The following is a 19,708-nucleotide window of genomic DNA, read 5'->3' on the forward strand; positions in this document are numbered from 1 at the left end:
GACTGGAAGAGACGTTCCACTGAAGGTGCTTGTGATCTCCAAGGGTATTTGTGTAATTGGGAAAAGCACCTCCCTCAGTCCATAGGCTTCTTTCACTGCCCTGCCCCTGACCCAGGGTGTACAGCAGAGCCACCCAAAAGAAATATAATTCAAGATATTTATGTCATTTTAAGCTTTCTAGTAGTCACATTTTAAAAAGTAAAAAAAAAAAAGGAAATAATTTTAATTATGTATTTTATTTAAACCAGTATACTGAAATATTATCATTTCAGCCAGTATTATAAATTTTTTTCATCCCGGAATTATAAAAATCAATTAAAATGCTTTATATTCTTCTATTAAGTCTTCAAAATCTAGTGTGTATTTACAATTACAGCTTATCTCGATTCAGACGCTAAATTTTCATCAGAATTACTTAATTTGAATTTAAATTTCATAAAATTTACAGATGAAACAGAAGACTCACATACCCAAGGTATTCAAAACTCACTTTAAAATTTCCCAATAACTGTACTGAGAGTCAGTTTTTAAATCCACACATTATTAAAATAAGTTTTAAATTTACATGTAATTAAAATTAAATAAAATTTACAATTCAGTACTTCAGTCCCACTAACCATGTGGCTATTGTGTTAGACCACTCATATCTAGAAGACATAAATTATTTACTTAAATGATAAGTACTTAATATGTTCTAAGCACTTTACTTGCATTAAGTTGTTCAATTCTCACAACCCAGTAAAATAGGTATTATTATCTTCATTTTATTGATGAGAAAATCCATACAGAAAGATGTCTTGGAATTTGCCTCAAATTACAGTTAGTAAATGTTGGAGCTGGGATTCAAAGCAAGGTAATTTGGCCAATCTCTTGTCTCTAAGGCTCAGGGTTTTCCAGGAAAACTAGGCTATTTAGAATGTCCTAGGCACAAGTGCAATCTTCTGCTGCTGGTTAGAGGCTCCCAGCACTGGCCGACTTTCCCCATGATATGGCCCTGTCCTGGTTGTGTTAATATGGGTTAGATCATGTCACTCCCCTACTTAAGATCTCCCAAATGCTCCTCCTAGTACTCAAGTCCAAGTCCTTTACCCTGACCCACATCATCATTCTATATGATCTGTCCCCTCCTTCTACCCCTCCTCTCTTAGAGCCCTCATCATCCTCATTGCCCCAGCTACACTGTCCTCCTCTGCTGCAAATGCAGGCCCAACCCCTCACTACCTGAGGGCCTTTGCACTACCTGGAATGCTCTACCCTGTATTCATATGGGCTGGCTTCTGATCACTCAGGTCTCAGCTTAACTGCCACCTCCTGAAAGAACCCTTCCCTGACCACTTTATCTAAAGTAGTAACCCAGGGGCGCCTGGATGGCTCAGTTGGTTAAGTGTTCGACTTTGGCTCAGGTCATGATCTCGCAGTTCATGGGTTTGAGCCCTGTGTCAGGTTCTGTGCTGACAGCTTGGAGCCTGGAGCCTACTTCAATTCTGTCTCTGCCCCTCCCCCGCTCCCACTCTGTCTCTCAAAAATAAACAGTAAAAAAATAAAGTAGTCACTCAGACTCCCTCTATCATACCACTCTTAGTTTTCCATAGCAGTTAGCATCATTTAATATTTCTTTGTCTATTTGTCTGCTCCACTGGGGCTGTGTCCGGGTCATTCATTCAGCCCTGTATCCCAGCACTTGGAATAGTGCCTGGTATAGAGGAGGCACTCAGTAAGTATTTTTGAATGAAATCAATGAGTGCTAATCATTAAGAAAAAACAAAAGCATAAAATTTTTAAATTACATAACCAGAACACAGTGCCTACTTTCTGAGTTTAAAAAAACATCTGGATGGTTTATAAGTAGAATAGGTGATTTATGAGAGAAACAGTTTAAGGCCAATCTCTCAAAATGAAACAAAACAAGCTGGGTCCTTTAGTATATAAGTCAGTCTCAAATCTGGTAGGATCATTACAAATAGGCAATGAGAGGATGAAGGGAGTGAGACATATAATTATGACTATAACTTAGCTTCTCAAGGACTTTTCTGAGGATGATTCGCACAGCTCATAAAGGAAACCTGCCTGACACTTGGCAGCACTGGAAAACAGGGATGGGCACCACCAGACAACCAGAAATGTTGAAGAATTTCTGTAATATATAACCTAAATGTGGTTATATAATGGAGAAAATCAATCAACGCCAAGAGGCTAGAGCCAAACAAAGGTAATGGGGTGTATTTACTGGTAGGGCATCCTAAATAGGCCAGCTGCCCTGGGGAGCAACCCACACTCAGAAACAAAATGTGGGTGTCGTTGGGAAGTGTGGACATAACTGAGCTCTGAAGATCAGGGCAGGAACCCCACACCTGGCAGACAAAGCTTCTGGCTGCAGCTTTTGCTGCCGGGCACAGAATGTACACTATCGCTTCTTATTAAATTTTAAAGATCCTTTCAAAGGAGTAAGAGACAACAAGGATGACAATAAAGAGCCTACTCTAAAGGTGACCCTGAAAGAAGATTAACTGAAGGCATTCTCAGGAAAATGCAATGGGATGATTTAAGATTGGAAATGATACTGTAGGAGCACAAATAGTACAGATAGGTTCAAATAATGAATAACTCAGTAAAAAATTGTTCATGGGCACAAGGAAACATAAATTAGAAAAGCATAATTTAATTACAAATATTTGAAACATAGCTGCACTCCTGTCTTCCAAATTAGTTTTTTTTAAAAAAAGCCTGGTTCAGAAAACTCCTAAAGAATTATCAGAGAAATTTCAATACAGCTGGGTGGGTAGAGGGATAAATAGATATGTGACATTTACAAGTAATGGTAAAATTTAGGTGGTGGACATAAGGTTTTTTACTGCAAAACCTTTTCAATTTTGTTGTAGGTTTAAATTTTTCATAAGTAAAAATAAACTTGAAAATAAAGAAGCTGCTGTCTCAAAGCTTAACATGAGGTAATAGTGAAAAGCTAGGTAGTGTCAGGGAAGGAATGAACACTGTTTTTTAGTACTTCTACATATAAGGACCATTCATCACAACAAGCCTGGGGGTATGTGGCATTATCTCCATTACATACCCTACACTACACTACACTATACTACACTACTCTACACTACACACACACACACACACACACACACACACACACGCACGCACACACACACACCTGAGGCTCAAAGAGTACTTTAACAGAGTTACTTGGATATCAGTGAGTATTAAGCCTGGGATCAAAATACACATATTCACTTAAAAATCTCCCTAAAATCTTGGGGTGCCTGGGTGGCTCAGTCAGTTGAATATCTGACTTCAGCTCAGGTCATGACCTCGTGGTTGGTGAGATGGAACCCCACATCAGGCTACACTGACAGCTCAGAGCATGGAACCTGCTTCGGATTCTGTGTCTCTTCTCTTCTCTCTGTCCCTTCCCCACTCACACTCTGTCTCTGTCTCTCTCTCAAAAAAAAAAAAAAACATTAAAAAAAAAAACTACCTAAAACCTTAATCCACCTTTATCATTTATTTTCCACAGATATCCAAGAAAGTGACTCAATTTCACCTTTGCTTGGAGAAGTACTTTAAAAATAAAGAGAACATGTGAAATACACTTTTTAAAACAATGTTTTTACAGGATATTGTACAAAAATATAATTGACTTCCAGTTTCAAAGTCCTTTATAATGTTTTCTCTTTAAAGAGAGAAGAGACTGTGCACACAAGCATGAGGAAGAGGAGAGAGAATCTTAAGCAGGATCCATGCCCGGTGAGGAGCCCAACGTGGGGCTTGATCTCACAACTGTTAAGATTATAACCCGAGCCGAAATCAAGAGTCAAACACTTAGTCAAATGAGCCACCCAGGCCTCCCCAAAGTCCTTTATAATTTTCAATGTTAACTGACCGACATATTATCTTATTTTTATTACATTATTTGTGTATATCTTTTACAGTTCTTTTAATGCTATAATTCCCTTGAAGTTAGGATCCATAGCCGAGTCACGTCTACATTTTTTATAACAGTACCTTGATAGTAGTTTAGCTAATGTTTACTTAAGGAAAGAATGTGATCTTCACACAAAAATGCAAGGTGGCCAGGACACCCATTCACATTATTCTTATTAAACACTTGAGGAAACAGAGGCAGAGTAAACTCTGATGCTAACTCTTAGCTAAAAAGCTCATTTTTGAACGAGGGCTCCAGTCTTTTCCTATCGTACTAGTGGCTCAAAAAAGACACTAAGCCTGATTCTCCAACTCAGAGTCTGGCAGGTGTCCAAAGGAAAAAGCTTTAGTTAATGTCATTTTTTAAATGTCTGAGAAATCCTGAAAGATGGATCCTAATGCAAGTAAAAAGGGTGTAAACCTCTTGATTTCTTTCTGTTTTATTAGGACCGTGACAGAAAGAAAATGAAAGTGCTTCTTGAAAATCCTAAACTTGGTTACAAGTTACCTAAAACTCAACAAAACCTAAAGTTGATATAGAACAGCTAACATTTATACTCAGCTCTTCGGACCAATGCCATGTATACATGTTATTTCATATGGTTCTCTACAACAGCCAGTGAGAGATTACTATTACTCCCATTTCATGGATGAGGAAATTTCAGAGTTAGAGAGTTAGGAGGTGGTTGAATGGGGATTTGAAAACAATCTAGGTCATGCTCTTTACAGTATATGTTGCTGCCTGCCTACACAAAACTAGTCAACAGCCTTTTAAGTGGCCTCTTTCTACCTCTGCTCTGTCATGTGCTTGGCAACTGGAGTAATCCCTCTAAAATAAAAATTCCATCATGTGGCTTCTCTGCTTAAAATCCTTCAATGGATCCATGTAGCCTGTAGAATGAAAAGTACCAAAGTCCTCGGCATTGCTACACAGCCTTTACAATCTTAAATTCTTTAGGATTTGGCCCCTCCTTCTCTAGCCTCATCTAACCATCTTCTCCTTCTCTTTACCTTCTTCCCTTAAGTTACTCTAAATGATCTGCAGTCCCTCAACTCATCTGCAAGTCCCTGTTTCCATTATACCTCAACTTGTCAACATAACAGCCCATCCTTCAAAATTTAACTCAGAAATCAACGAATCTCCTCTTCCTCAGCCCTCTTAGCTCTTTTCCCTAGATAATCATTTCCTTTTCTATTCTATGTTTATATCTGGTTCATATTTGCGGCATTTAAATGTGATGTTACAATTATTTGTACATACCTTTCCTGCCTATTTGATGGCGAATCCCTATGGGATGTCTCAGTCATCTTTACATCCTTGGGTCTAATACAGAGCCTGACAGCAGCAGGCATCAGATGCATACATGCTTATTGAGCTGAATTCAAATAAACTCACTTAGAAAGGACACAAATATTAAAACAAGATTTGGATTTTGCAAAATATAAATGTTTCAAAGGGGAGAAAAAGCCATAAACCCTTTAACAGAACTGTGTATAACAATGGCAACTGCCCTGAAGGTCCCTGCTGGCGCTCTGTGCCCCAGCTGGGCCTCCAGAAGGTTCATTACTTTCATATTATCACTGTGGCAATTTATTAATGAGCTCAACACAAGCAAGACAAATTGAAATGACAGCCCTGGCAGCTAACATCTCTTATTTATCACTAGAGCTAGACTCTCACTAGCTAGTGCCATGGATAAGCCTTCTTCAGTGCAAAACAGTATCTACAGAGTATCTTCTAAGAGACCTACAAACACTGTGACTGGCACTAAAGGGAATCCAAAAAAGTCTAGGTCCTCATTACAATGCGAAAAGAATGTGCTCTTGAAAAATAGATCAAAACTGAAAAACACAGACATCCATTAGAAGTGATGGTAAAGGGCTCATATGTAATCCATCATTCATGGGTCAATTACCTATCCAAGGGCTAATTGAAGTGTCACTGGGGTTCCTCTTGCTCCACCCTGATGGAGGCAGTACGCATGAGAAAGAAACCAAGACCCAGTATTAGGCATTCTGGCAGAAGGAAGGTCTGAAAACTAAAGCCACTACCCCTCCAAAAGTTTGAAGGCTTCTTGGTACCCCACATTCCTACCAATGATTTAAAGTTGCTCTCCTGAGATAAAACAAAGGCAAATCATAAGCTGTTAACATACAGAAGTGAACTTTAAGTGCAACTAGACGTAAATATGGTTTAAAAAAGATAAAGAGCCTGGGTGCCTCAGCATACAGAAGTGAACTTTAAGTGCAACTAGACGTAAATATGGTTTAAAAAAGATAAAGAGCCTGGGTGCCTCAGTTGGTTAAGGGTCCGACTTCGGCTCAGGTCATGATCTCATGGTTCACGAGTTCAAGCCCTGTGTCAGACTCTGTGCTGACAGCTCAGAGCCTGGAGCCTGTTTCAGATTCTGTATCTCCCTCTCCCTCTGCACCACCACCCCCACATTCCCTTTCCCCTCTCTCAAAAATAAATACACATTAAAAAATTTTTAAAAAGAAAAGATAAAGAGAAGTGGCAAGAAGCCCTGTGGACACTGGCAGACACTACACACGTGCTGTCTGTTGGTCACTGGTGATTCTAGTACCTCCATGGAACCCCCCTGATTTGGCTGCTTAGGGCTACCATGACAAAGTACACCAACTGGATGTAATAAACAAAAGAAATGTATGCTCTCACTGTTCTAGAGGCTAGATGTCTGAAATCAGGGTGTTGACAGAGTCAATGTTCTCTCTGAAGCCTGCAGGCGAAGATACCTTCTTGTCTCTTTCAGTTTCTGGTAGCCTCAGAAAACTAATAGATTTGGGTACTGATGGGAGTGGGATCCTGCTCTAACAAACAGTTAAAAATGAGAAAGTGGCTTTGGAATTGGATAATGGGTAGAGGCTTAATAGAAAAACAAAAAAATTATTTTTTTGCCTTGAAGAGATGTTTAGTAGAAATAGGAACATTAAAGATGCTTCCGGGTGAGGTGTTAGAAATGATGAACATGTGATTGGACACTGGAGGAAAACCAATTCTTGTTACAAAGTGGCAGAAAACTTGTCTGAGTTATGTTTAGTCACTGGGTAAACTTTTAAGTGGTAAACCAGGATATTTAGATGAGAAAATTTCCAAAGTGTTGAAGTGTGGCCTAGTTTCTCCTTGGTGCTGATAGTAAAATACGAGCAGAGATAAATTGAGGAATGAACTGTTAAGCAAGAAGGAACCAGCACTTGAGGATCTAGAAAATTCTCAGCCTAACCAGACTACATGCTCTGGAAATAGGGCCAAGGGTGTGGTGTGGCTGGATAATCGTTTGCCTGTGACTCATAGATACAATCAACCATCTAGCTACTCCATAGCTAGGAACAGAGATAGGCTTATTCAGGAAAGATTTGGACATTCTTGTCAGCTGGTTTGAATCTTCATGAACTGCATGAAAGCCTGACAAGATTCCTGAGAATTTATAAGCAGCAGAATATATGAGTCTGGACAGGGAACAAAGATCAAACAATGGAGCCCTTGGGGTATGAAAGGGTGTGGCTGCCCTATCAGGCCAGAGGACAGAGCACCAGGTCACAGAGGATGATTCTTAGGCCTTGAAATCTAATGGAATCTGCCCTGATTGTGAATTAGACTAGTGACCCTTTTATTCCCTCTATTTGCTCCCCTTTGTAATGGAAGTGTCTTTTCTATACTTTGTCCTACCTTGTATCTTGGTAGCAGGTAACTTGTTTTGTACATTTCACAGGTCCACAGATGGTGAATTCTGTAGATGGACAATACCAGAGTCTCATATGTATCTGACTTAGGGAAGATGGGATTTGGGACTCTGAGTTGACTGTATTTATGTGAGATTCTGGGCTTAGAGTTGATGCTGAAATGGGTTAAAACTTTGGAGGGATATCGGGATGGACTGATCGCATTCTGCACAATGGAATGTCATGAATTTTGAGGGGCGAGCAGGTGGACGGTTATGTGCTGAATTCACTGTTCATCATGTCACAGGTTGGATTCACCAAAATTATGTACTCTTGGCACCTCTGAAAGTGACCCTATTTGGAAGTTGGGTCTGTAGATACAGTCAGGCTAAATGAGGTCACAGGGTAAGCCCTCATCCAATAGGACTGGTGTCCCTAATAAGAAGAGGAAAACAACACGTAGAGATAGACACTCAGGGAGAACACCACATGATGACAGACAGAGATTGGGGTGACAGAGCTGCAAGCCAAGGAATGTCAAGGACTGACAGCCACCGCAATCTAGGAAGAGATTCTACTCAGTCTCAGAGGAAGCATGGCCCAGCTGACACCTCGAGAGTTCTATCCAGACTATAAGACAATAAATTTCCACTGTTATAAACCACCCTTTTGTGGTACTTTGTTACAGCACTCCTAAGAAACTAAAAATACTTAGTACTAGCTAACGTATATTCAAGATTTACTATGTACCAGGTACTGTGTTAAGTGCCTTGCACTTCATGAGAAAAAGAAGTAAAATAACTTTCTACTATACTACTCTTAACCATTATACTAAACTCTCTCTCAGGTACCATATCCTGTATAATAATTTGATCCTTGTCCTAAGTTCCTGGCATACAGCTTCTAAAATCCTTGGAATTTTCCAAGTGACAGGAGTATCTTTGTTATTCATAAGCCCCTTGGATCACACATGAGTGTGTGCTAATGAGATGATTCAGGGTTGGGGCTGGGTGCCAGAAAGACTGATCACTTGGATTACAGGACTGGGGCTTTGGGCCAGCCCACCTTCGGGGTCTATATAAAAAACCCCAATCAACACCATGAAGCTGAAGCTCAGTGGAACTTCCTAATTGGTAAACACATCAATGTGCCAGGAGGATGCTCTGGTTCCCTGGAGAGAGGGCCCGGAAGCTGTGTCTGGGCTTCTTCCAGACCTCACCCTACAGGTCTCTGCATTTGGCTTTACAATAAACCTGTAATCTTAAGTGTGGCACTTTCCTGAGTTCTGAGTTGTTCTAGTGAATCACCGAGCCTGAGAGGGAGGTCATAGGAATCATCAGATTTGTAGCCGGTTGGTGAGAAGTAGAGATGGCCTGAGGATCTCGCTTGAGTCTGGCATCTGAAGTGGGGGCAGTCTTGTCGGGAACCGTGTTCCCTCAAGTCTATGCAATCTGACACTAACTCCAGGTGGTTAGTGTCAGGACTGAATTGGATTGGGGCACCTGGGTGGCTCAGTTGGTTGAGCGTCTGACTTCGGCTCAGGTCATAATCTCACGGTTCGTGGGTTTGGGCCCCGCATCAGGCTCTGTGCTGACAGCTCACAGCCTGAAGCCTGATTCGGATTCTGTGTCTCCCTCTCTCTCTGCCCCTAGCCCACTCATGCTCTGTCTCTCTCGCTCTCTCAAAAATAAATAAAGGTAAAAAAAAAAAATTGGATTATACCAGGTGGTGTCAGAATAGTTGGCCTGTTATACCCAACAGTAACCAATGAGAGAAAACAGAAAATATGCTATATGTGAAAAAAGTCATTTGATCTTGTAGCTATTTGACTTTCATATAGTATTCCTTCATACATTATATATCAGTCAATACTCTTCAGTTTTTTCTCGTATGCAAAATCAGGCTTTTCATTATTTGAGAAATGCTGATTTTGAGCTAATGAGTAAAGACATGTCTGCTACGGAAGAGTTGGGGTGTTTGCTAGGTATTTGGGGATTGAGGCTCATTTCCTCATGCAAGGCAAGGACATAATGCTCAGCTGGAGGACTCCTGGCCTGACTCAGTCACTCCTTGCTGACCTCACAGGGTGGCAGGCACCACTGGGCTGTGGCCAGGTAGCAGCTGGGGGATTTCACAAACAGATATGTCCTTGGAGGGACTGCCTCCAACTCCTCAACCCATGAAATAATGATAGTTCACTTCCTCCAAAATGTTTTTTATATGAATTAATTATTAAGCTTTATAAGTAACCAGAATACAACATGACTTTTTCTTTAAATGAGCCAATTTAAAGTCAACATGTGCAATAACTGATTTAAGTAAGAATCTATTTTGGCAATGGTAATTTTTTACATGTGTCATTTCAAACTAGACTCTAAGCTCCGTGAAGGCAGGACCTATATAGCTGTCTCTATCTCAAAGACCAGCTTACATGGATATGAAAAGCGGGGCAGGTTGAGGGCATACAATTTGTTAACATATGTTCTTGTGACTCCTAAATACCAAGTCCATATTACAGGCTAGGAATACAAGAAGAAAAGATGGTCATTTGTGATAAGAGTGCATAATTTAAAGGAGTTCAACATAAAAGTTCATGTATTCTTACTGGAACTTTCTTTGCACTTATTTTCTGGAAATCTGAACAAGGTAAACTGGTTTGTAAGACAAAAAGGAGGCCATGAAACACAGTCATGACCTTTCTGATGCGATCTCAACATGGGCTGGAGTCAGACCTACTTCATCAACTTTTGGTATAGTAGGCGTAGCTGGAGCCTTAGTCAAGATGAATACAGAATACATTCTGCATCTGATGCTTCATGTACCTGTGGCCTTAGATAAATCACTTAATCTCCTTAGCCTCATCTACTTCAACTGTCACATGAGGGTGGATAAGGTCATTTGTTGGCCAACACTGCAAAGATTAAATAAACAATGTGCCTGCCCCTCCCCAAAATACTAAATGCTAATCATTAGAATTACCATTAGTATTCTCATCATCATTAATACTATTTCAAAATTCAACAGGCCATGCAGTTACAAAAGGATATATATTGTTTGATTCTTCTTAAATGAAGTTCCCAGAGTTTAAATTCATAGAGGCAGAAAGTAGAAGGGTAGAAGCCAGGGTTAGGTGGGGAAGAGGTATGGGGAGTTATTTTTTCTGGGTAGAGTTTCAAGTGTGAAAGAAGAAAAGTTCTGCAGATGGATGGTGGTGATAGTTGCACAACAAATGAATGTACTTAATGTCATGCAACTGTATATTAGGTACTTTTTATGAATTATCTTAATTTGCACAATAAACCTAATGATACTGGTATTATCATTATTCCCATTTTATAGGGGAATAGGCTGAGGTACAAGGATTTTAACTTCTCTGAAGTCAAGAAGCTGATAAAAATGAGACCAATTTTGTTTAAAGGAATTGAAAAAGCCTTCATAGAAGAGGTGAATTTTGAATCAGAATTTGGAGAATGCATCTTATTCTGGATAGAGAAGGAAGTTTAGGAAATTCTAACTAAGCAAAGGGAAGTAGAAAAGTAGTGAGTGGTCCAATGGCTCATATGATGTCCTTTTGAAAATGACAGGTAGTTCAGGCACAGGATGTACAGCAGGAAACTGAATTAGAAAACCAGGTAAGATTCAGAAAAAGATCCAGGAACATATTCTGCAGCCTTCAGAGCCAAAGAACTATTTTCACACAAATTTCTGTTTCATGCAAAACACAACAATGTATAAGAGCTACAACCTCATCAGGCAGAAGGGAAACAAGTAATCAGTCTATACATTCTGCCTCAACTTGACACCCTATCGCTGGGGTTCCTGCACAGAGACCTGGAGCGGTGCTGTACTCAGTGTGCAGTTCTCATCAGCTAACTGTTACCAGTTTGTAGTTAGTAAAGAGTAGGGGCGCCTGGGTGGCTCAGTCAGTTAAGTGTCGGACTTTGGCTCAAGTCATGATCTCGCAGTTTGTGAGTTCGAACCTCGCATTGAGCTCTGTGCTTATGGGCCAGAGCCTGGAACCTGCTTCAGAGTCTGTGTCTCCCTCTCTTCTCTCTCTGCCCCTCCCCTGCTCTTTCATTCTCTCTCAAAAATAAACATAAAAATTTTTTAAAAATTCAGAATAAGCATTCTGAAACTTTGTATTACAATTTAAGAGAATAATTTTATTTTATTCAATCTAATAAAATTTTGAAGGATATACCTGGATTTTTAAAAATTTCATCTAACAAGTTGTTTTATTGCATTTACAAAATTATTAGCCTAAGATGAATGAAAAATACTGCTCTGTCACACCAGGTGTTGTATGCAGTGTAAAATCACTAAATTCTACACCTGAAACTAATCTTATGCTGTATGTTAACTAAACAGAATTTTTTAAGAAATGTAAAAAAAAAAAAAATACATACAGGGGTGTCTGAGGAGCTCAGTCAGTTAAGTGTCTGACTTAGGGTCAGGTCATGATCTCGCGGTTCGTGGGTTCGAGCCCTGTGTCAGGCTCTGTGCTGACGGCCTGGAGCCTGCTTCAGATTCTGTGTCTCCCTCTCTCTCTGCCCCTCCCATTCATGCTGTGTGTCTCTCTAAAAAATAAAAACATTTTTAAAAAATTAAAAAAAAAATACAGCTCCTTCCACACATGTAGTTTAAGAAGCACTGCCCTAGAGGTTCCAGAAATGATCAGATGTGTAATTCAGAAAGTTAGAAAAATAACTCTAGTGAATGTTTAGAGGAGGAAGACCAATTGGCAAATATAAAGCATAAATAATAGAACATTTCAGATGACCTAAGGATTACCTGTGTAAATGTTAAACATCTGGCAAATGAATAAGGACATTTAAGTTCACAGAAAAGGAAGATCTCTACAAGCTAAAGTAGTCAAGGAAGTTTCAGACACAGTGGTAGATTTTCAGAGAAAGACCTTAAGCCATCAATTTCCAGACCTAAATTCATTAAGTCAACAGATTTTAATATTATTTATTATCTACGTAGTGTTATTTGCTGAAACACCTACTACATACTAGGTGCTGAGGACGCAATACTGAGCAGAAGACAAGATCCCTGGCATCATGACAGATACTAGTCCACCAAGAATACACACAGAAGTGTCATTTAAAACTAAAACAAGTTAGTCAGTCAGAGAAAGACAAATATCATATGATTTCACTCATATGAGAACTTTAAGATACAAAACAGATGAACATAAGGGAAGAGAAGCAAAAATAATATAAAAACTGGGGGGGGGGACAAAACATAAGAGACTCTTAAATATGGAGAACACACAGAGGGTTACTGGAGGAGTTGTGGGGGGGGCATGGGCTAAATGGGTAAGGGGCTTAAGGAATCTACTCCTGAAGTCACTGTTGCACTATATGCTAACTTGGATGTAAATTTAAAAAAAAATTAAATAAAAAACTAAAACAAGTACTACAAAGGAAAGTTACATGGTACTATGTAACATAGAGATTAGGCAGATTCTGGTAGTATATACAGAATGAAGGTAGTATACCCTAAAGAAGTTATGTCTTAGCTGAAATCTGAAGGACGAATGGAAATTAATCAGCAAAGAAGGGGAAAGAGCACTCTAGGCAGAGGGAATAGGCATGAGAAAAACATGCCTGGTAAGACCAGGCATCAACAGTCCACAGAACAGAAAGAAAGGAAGTATCACTGATACACGGAAAGCAAGGAGCAAAGTGAAAAGTGGTCACAAAGGTAGATGGGCTGGATGATTACAAGTTCTATAAACAATGACACAGATGAATCTTGAAGATGCCACGTTAATAAGTCAGTCATAAAGGACAAATACTGGATGATTCCACTCATATGAGGTACCTGAATAGTCAAAATATATACTCTGTCATAGAGACAGAAAGTAGGATGGTGGTTGGAGGGGATGATGGGAGAGAGAAATGGGCAGTTATTGTTTAATGAGTATAGGGTTTCAGTTCTGCAAGATCAAAAAAGTTCTGGATATGGATGGTGATGAAGGGTGCACAATGTGGAATATACACAATGCCAATGAATTGTACACTTAAAAATGGTAAAAATGATAAACTGTTATGTATGTTTTACCATAGTTTTAAAAAGTTCTATAAGCTAGATTAAGATCAACAGGAAGCATGTGAAGAATTTAAATATAGTTGGGGCCCCTGGGTGGCTCAGTTGGTTGAATGGTCAACTTCAGCTCAGGTCATGAACTCACAGTTCGTGGGTTTGAGCCTCAATCAGGCTCTGTGCTGACAGAGCAGAGCCTTTTTGGATCCTCGGTCTCTGTCTCTCTTTGCCCCTCCCCCACTTGCTCACACTCTCTCAAATAAATAAATAAATACATAAACACTAAAAAAAGAATTTAAATATAGCATAATTATCAGACTTCAAGTTTTTAATTTTTTAAAAATTTTTATGACTTCAAGTCTTTAAAACACAAACCCTAGAAACAACATGGAAAATGGATTAAAGGGAGCCAGAACAGTTCTAGGCAGAGTAGTTAGGTTGCAACTGTAGTAATTCAGGGAAAAGAGGCAGAAGCTTGGACCAAGATGGTGGCAATGAAGTCACTCATTCATTCCACAAATATTTAATGAATGCCATTATATGCCACACACTGTGATAGATGTTAAATATACGACTGGCAAGATCCCACTCCCATGAAACTTATAAACAAATATATAATTACCTTTTGTGATTAAGTGCTAAAACAGAAATAAACAGTGACTGTGGAAGGGAAGCAGGAAGGCCTCTATGGGGATGTGACTTCAAGCTGAGAAAGAGCTAACCAAGCATCAGGGGAAGACTTCCCAGGCAAAGAAAAGAGCATGTGCAGTCTCAGAGATAGGAAAGCTCTTCGTATATTTAAGCAACAAAGAAGGTGACTGGAATTTAGCTAGGGGATGGTGGCACCAGGTGAGTCTGGCTAAGAAAGCAGGCTCCGTATCATGTAGACAGCAGGGAAAATATTGTTTGTATTTTCAGCTCAATGGGAAGCCACTGAAAGATTTTAGGCAAAGAGATGGCATGACCTATGGTGACTACACTGATGGGCGTGGAGGGAGATGCAAAAGTAGAAGCATGAAAACTATTTATGGGGTTAACATGATGGCCCAAAAGAATGATGGTGCCCTGGACTAGAACAAAAGATACAGGCGGAAAGATTCATAAGATATTTAGGATACAGACCTAATGGGTATTAGCAATGAACTGAAAATGGAAAAAAAGGTCATTTCAGAAACGAGTGACAGTGGTTAGGCCAGGGCAAACAGATGACTTTGGAGGAGATGCACTGAAATAGGCAACAATGGGCAAGCATCATAATCTTCTAGAGAGCTTTTTAAAAATACTAATTCCTATGTTCCATTTCCTTGGAAATCCGAATTCAATCTTTGTCTTTTGAGGGGGGGTGGTGTACATGGGAATTTTTAACTTAAAAATCTTTCCAGGTATTTCTGATAGTCAGCAAGGTTTGGGAGTCACCACTGTAGACAACATTAAGCAGAGTTGGTTTCCATTGCTTGCAATCCCAAGTACCCTTATTATCATAAGTATACAGAAACTAGTATGTGGAAGAGGGGTCCCTAAAATGCAGAACTGACTGGATTATGGTTAGGAACAGAAGAGCGCAGACCTCTATCTCATGTCTAGAGGTTGGCCATCCCGATGTGGTATGAGAAGCCTGATCACGCTGTGGTCTGTTTTGTACCAGGACTCAATACACTGAGGGACACTGCAAAGAGATACAGTAGGGAAAATGCAGGATGTGATGTGAAGTGGCCACATAGGTAGCCTTTAATCAGTTCCTATAAAAAAGAAATCGCTGGGGCACTGGACTAACTCAGTCGGTTAAACTCAGTCTGACTTTGGCTCAAGTCATGATCTCACAGTTTGTGGGTTTGAGCCCTGTCTCGGGCTCTGTGCTCAGAGCCTGGAGCCTGCTTCGGATGCTGTCTTCCTCTCTCTCTCTCTCTCTCTCTCTCTGTCCCTCCCCCACTCACACTCTGTCTCTGTCTCTCTTTCAAAAATAAACAAACATAAAAAAAAAAGAAATTGCTTAATATCAAATAGGGGAGATATTCAAAATATTGACTAGCTTGTAAGGCCATACCAGTGCATAATGGAGAATATGAATCTTGAGTTAAGCTGGTCAATATGAAAACACTGGGTTTAAAACAGGGCTTTTCTAAAGAAGTCTCACTCTGCCTAGAGCCAGCACAGGAGCCTTGCTGAGCTGGTAAATGACCCAGGGCTACAAATGGCACAAGTAAAGGCAGAAAGGCAGGATCTACAACTGTGGATGAGGCTAAGGACATACCAGAGTCTTAATTGGCTTCTGGTCCTTTCAAGCACCCCTGTCATGCAATCCTTGCCTGAAAAGTTGAGATACAATCTAGAGGCAAGGAGAAGGGTATTAACAACTCCCTTCACCAGGTCCTATTTCAAATGAAATGAGCCAATAGATTCCTTTTTTGCTTCAATCCATTTACATTGAGTTTTTGTTCTTTATAACCAAAAAGTGCAAATATAGTACCAACATTTTTAAAAATTAGAGCATTGCTTGTNTCAGAGAGAGAGGGAGTCACAGACTGAAACAGGCTCCAGGCTCTGAGCTAGCAGTCAGCACAGAGCCCGACGCGGGGCCCGAACCCACGAACCGCGAGATCATGACCTAAGCGAAAGTCGGACGCTCAACCAACTAAGCCACCCAGGCTCCCCGTTTTTTTTTTTTTAAAGGATCACCAGAAGCACTACCCCAAATCTACTGAAACAGAACCTCCAAGTCAAGGTATCTGTATTCTCAATGTGTGTTCCAGATAATCAAGCGAATTGGGGAAACAAAAGTCTGGTTGTCTCCTTCCACACTGATGAAATGGTAATTGCTATTTCCCAGTAATACAGAGGAAGAACTTTGTAACAATATTTATTTAAAACATACTGTGGGCCCACCACCGCACCAGAACCCACCACAGTATGCATGAAAAGTACGAGCGGTGCTTGGCATACCAGGTCTTGTGGCCTTTAATTCCTAGGAAAGGCAAGACCTCCAAACACGCCAGGTGTCTGTTGCTAACCCTGTCTGATCAACAGAATAAACTAAGTATTTTTTGGTAGGTTAGGGGTAAAGGTCATGAGATTTAAACCCCTATGCATCAGACAACAAATCTATTTAGAAAATATGGCCAGTGCAAAACACATTTCCCTCTTAATGGAAAGGAATACAAAAAAGAAAAAAATATGTGCAATGAGAATAGTTCATTAATTCAAATTTGGATTTAATCAGCATGTGTTTGAGCACTTACTATGTAAATATTTACTATATCAGGCCCCTAAATACACGTTTTCATTGATAACTAATAATCAGAAACACCAGCAAATTAGTAAATTGTCTGAACTGACATTTCTCTTTTCAGACTAATGGTTTATTTAAATACCATCATTAAGGAATTTAACATATCAAAAGAGAATTGTTAGTGTTGAAAATAAGGAAGTCAACAAAAACACTACCAAATTCAAACAGCAGTTGTTAAAAAGACAACTTTGACACCTAAGTGTCCAAGTTACAATAAAAAAAAATCTACTCATTGTTAAGGCAGTTAATAGAATTCAGGCCAAACAACCAATCCTTGTTTATTCACTAAGTTGCATTAAGTAATTAAGCTGGAGGTGTGGAAATCTGTGGGATCATAGTTGGATCATTTGAAGCAAGAAAGAAGCAAGAGATTTCTGGCTCTACTTCCATTTCTTTAGTAATATTTTCTAAGCTTTCTATAGAAAGAGGATATCTAGGGTCATTAATAGCTATTTACAAAATACTTCCTTGAAGATTGATTTCTATAAATGGTTTCCTTTATTTTTATTTTTTCAAGTTTATGTATTTTGAGAGAGAGACAGAAAGAGCAAGCAGGGGATGGGCAGAGAGAGAGGGAGAGAGAGAATTGCAAGTAGGCTCCACACTGTCAGCACAAGCCCTATGCAGGGCTCGAACCCACAAACTGTTGAGTTCATAATCTGAGCTGAAACCAAAAGTTGGATGCTTAACTGACTAAGCCACCCTGGTGCCCTGAAATGGTTTTCTTTAAATGTAGGTACAACTACAACTGATGATGAAAATATACTTTTAGTAGAAGATCTATAAACTCTGTGATTAAGAGACTTCTCACAAAGTTTTTTCTTAAAAAACTAAATCCAAGACTTCTTAAATTAATATCACTCCAAGTCTTATCAACCTTACAAAGCATTTATAGCAAAAAATACGCAACTCATATATAATGGCAATAGGCATGAGCACTATTTTAGTGTCACACAAACAGCTCAAATAACATTCCTATATGAACAGAATCAATTTTGTTCAGAAGCAAATATGGGAACTAAGCTACACATATCCTACCAAATTATGGGATGGTGCTTTCAATCAACAGGCAATAGTTTGTGGGAAGAATCTTTTACATTTGTCTGAGTCCTCTCTGTTGAGAGCAGCATTTGGTATATTTTTGTCATCTACATGTATAAGGCACTGAGGTGAAGAGAATTTATATGGATACCGGGTATCTCTGAATGGCAAGGTGGGGAGAAGACTGGAAATAATGCTGGGAAGAGCACACAGCACTACACTGTACAGTAGTCCTCCCTTAGCCATGGTTTCAGTTTAAAAAGAGGAATTAATGGGTGGCTCAGTCAGTTAAGTGTCGGACTTCTAACTTCAGTTCAGGTCATGATCTCACGGTTTGTGAGTTCAAGCCCCACACTGGGCTCTGCACTGGCAGTGCAGACGGCGCCTGCTTGTGAGTCTCTCTCCCTCTCTCTCTGCTCCTCCCCTTCTCTTACTCATAAAATCAATAAATAAACTTTAAAAAAAAAAAAAGAGTCAATTCTTTTGCCTTGCCTTGCCTCCTATACAGAGTCTCTGTAACACTGCCTGGGGGAGTATCCAGGTGAAATGCAAAGGGCTCTATGGTTGAAGTCATGCTGGTCTCAGTTTGAAATTGAGTTCTATCTCTTATACATTATATGATTTTTGGCCAGATATCTCAGTTTGCTTCTATATAAAGTGGAGTTAATAATACCTGTATGCAGGTGGGTGTGAATAATATACATCTGCATTTTGCAATGTATCTGAAAGATACTCAAAAAAAGTTACTCCCTTTCTTAGTATGGTATGTTACACAAAGTAGGTGTGCATGAAATACATTCTGGAAAAAAGCAAGATATGAATAAACATAGGAGATGCCAGCTGTTACCCTTCACAGTGGATAAATAAGTTTGGGGACAATTTCACATGCCTTTATGTTTTTTCAGGTACTTAATATGTGCCTGACATAAAGAAGCCGCTCAAATAGTGATTCTTCCCATTAGGTTTTTTGGACCAAGAGTCAAGAGACTGAAGTTCTAGTTTTATGACCCTGGACAAACACCATCCCTTCATTAAGCCTCAGCTTCTTCACTGAATATTTAACCTAATAGTCTTAGAACCTATGAACTGGAAGAAATCTTAGAGATCACCTACTGTAACCCCCTTGCCTAAGTCACAGAGTGAGGGGCAGACTGGGACTTGACTGGGAACCTCAACCACCAAGCCATAAATCTTTCCACAAACCATATGGTCTCTTTTACCTTTTTGTCTATGAAATATCGAAGACTGAAGTACTGATCTTTAGAATATCATCCATTTCTGAAAATCCACTAAATCAACAATATCCTTAGTTCTACCTTTATTAAAACCAGAAGATAAAGAATAAACAAAACTGTCAATATTAATCCCAGTTAGCGGGTTAGAAAAACTTTGATATAGCAGAGGCTTAAAATCTTCAATTGTGTTGATACCTCAGACTTAAATAGAGAGGATCGATTGTGAATAGTCTCCCTGATTCCATCTTTTTCATTATTAAATTGAATCACAATCACTGGCACCCAGAACTGGTAGAATCATACTCTTCTGAGTTACTCACATCTCTAATATCCTACTCTCTCTTACTCTACCTTAGAAGGCAATGCTATATATATATGTTTGTGTGTACACACACACACACACACACACACACACACACACACACACACACCTCCAAGGTCTCTTTATCCCACTTGATCTACCTAGGACCTTTCATACTGCTGA

General features: G+C 39.5%; 1 protein-coding gene across 3 annotated transcripts in view; it reads right to left on the reverse strand.

Annotated features, from left to right (window-relative positions):
- The window catches only part of SCMH1 (Scm polycomb group protein homolog 1), a 159,112-nt gene extending 146,973 nt beyond the window's left edge, over positions 1–12,139 (reverse strand). For 2 of the 3 annotated variants that reach the window (XM_077752005.1, XM_077751999.1), the window contains exon 1: positions 12,018–12,137. The gene's annotated coding sequence lies outside the window, so the exon portion shown is untranslated. Of the gene's footprint in view, positions 1–12,017 lie in introns of all 3 variants that reach the window. The other variant, XM_077752001.1, reaches the window with a different exon arrangement.
- Between the last annotated feature and the right edge of the window lie 7,569 nt (positions 12,140–19,708).

This window comes from Crocuta crocuta, unplaced genomic scaffold (assembly GCF_008692635.1).
Source record: "Crocuta crocuta isolate KB4526 unplaced genomic scaffold, BGI_CrCroc_1.0 scaffold367, whole genome shotgun sequence".
Classification (NCBI taxonomy): Eukaryota; Metazoa; Chordata; class Mammalia; order Carnivora; family Hyaenidae; genus Crocuta; species Crocuta crocuta.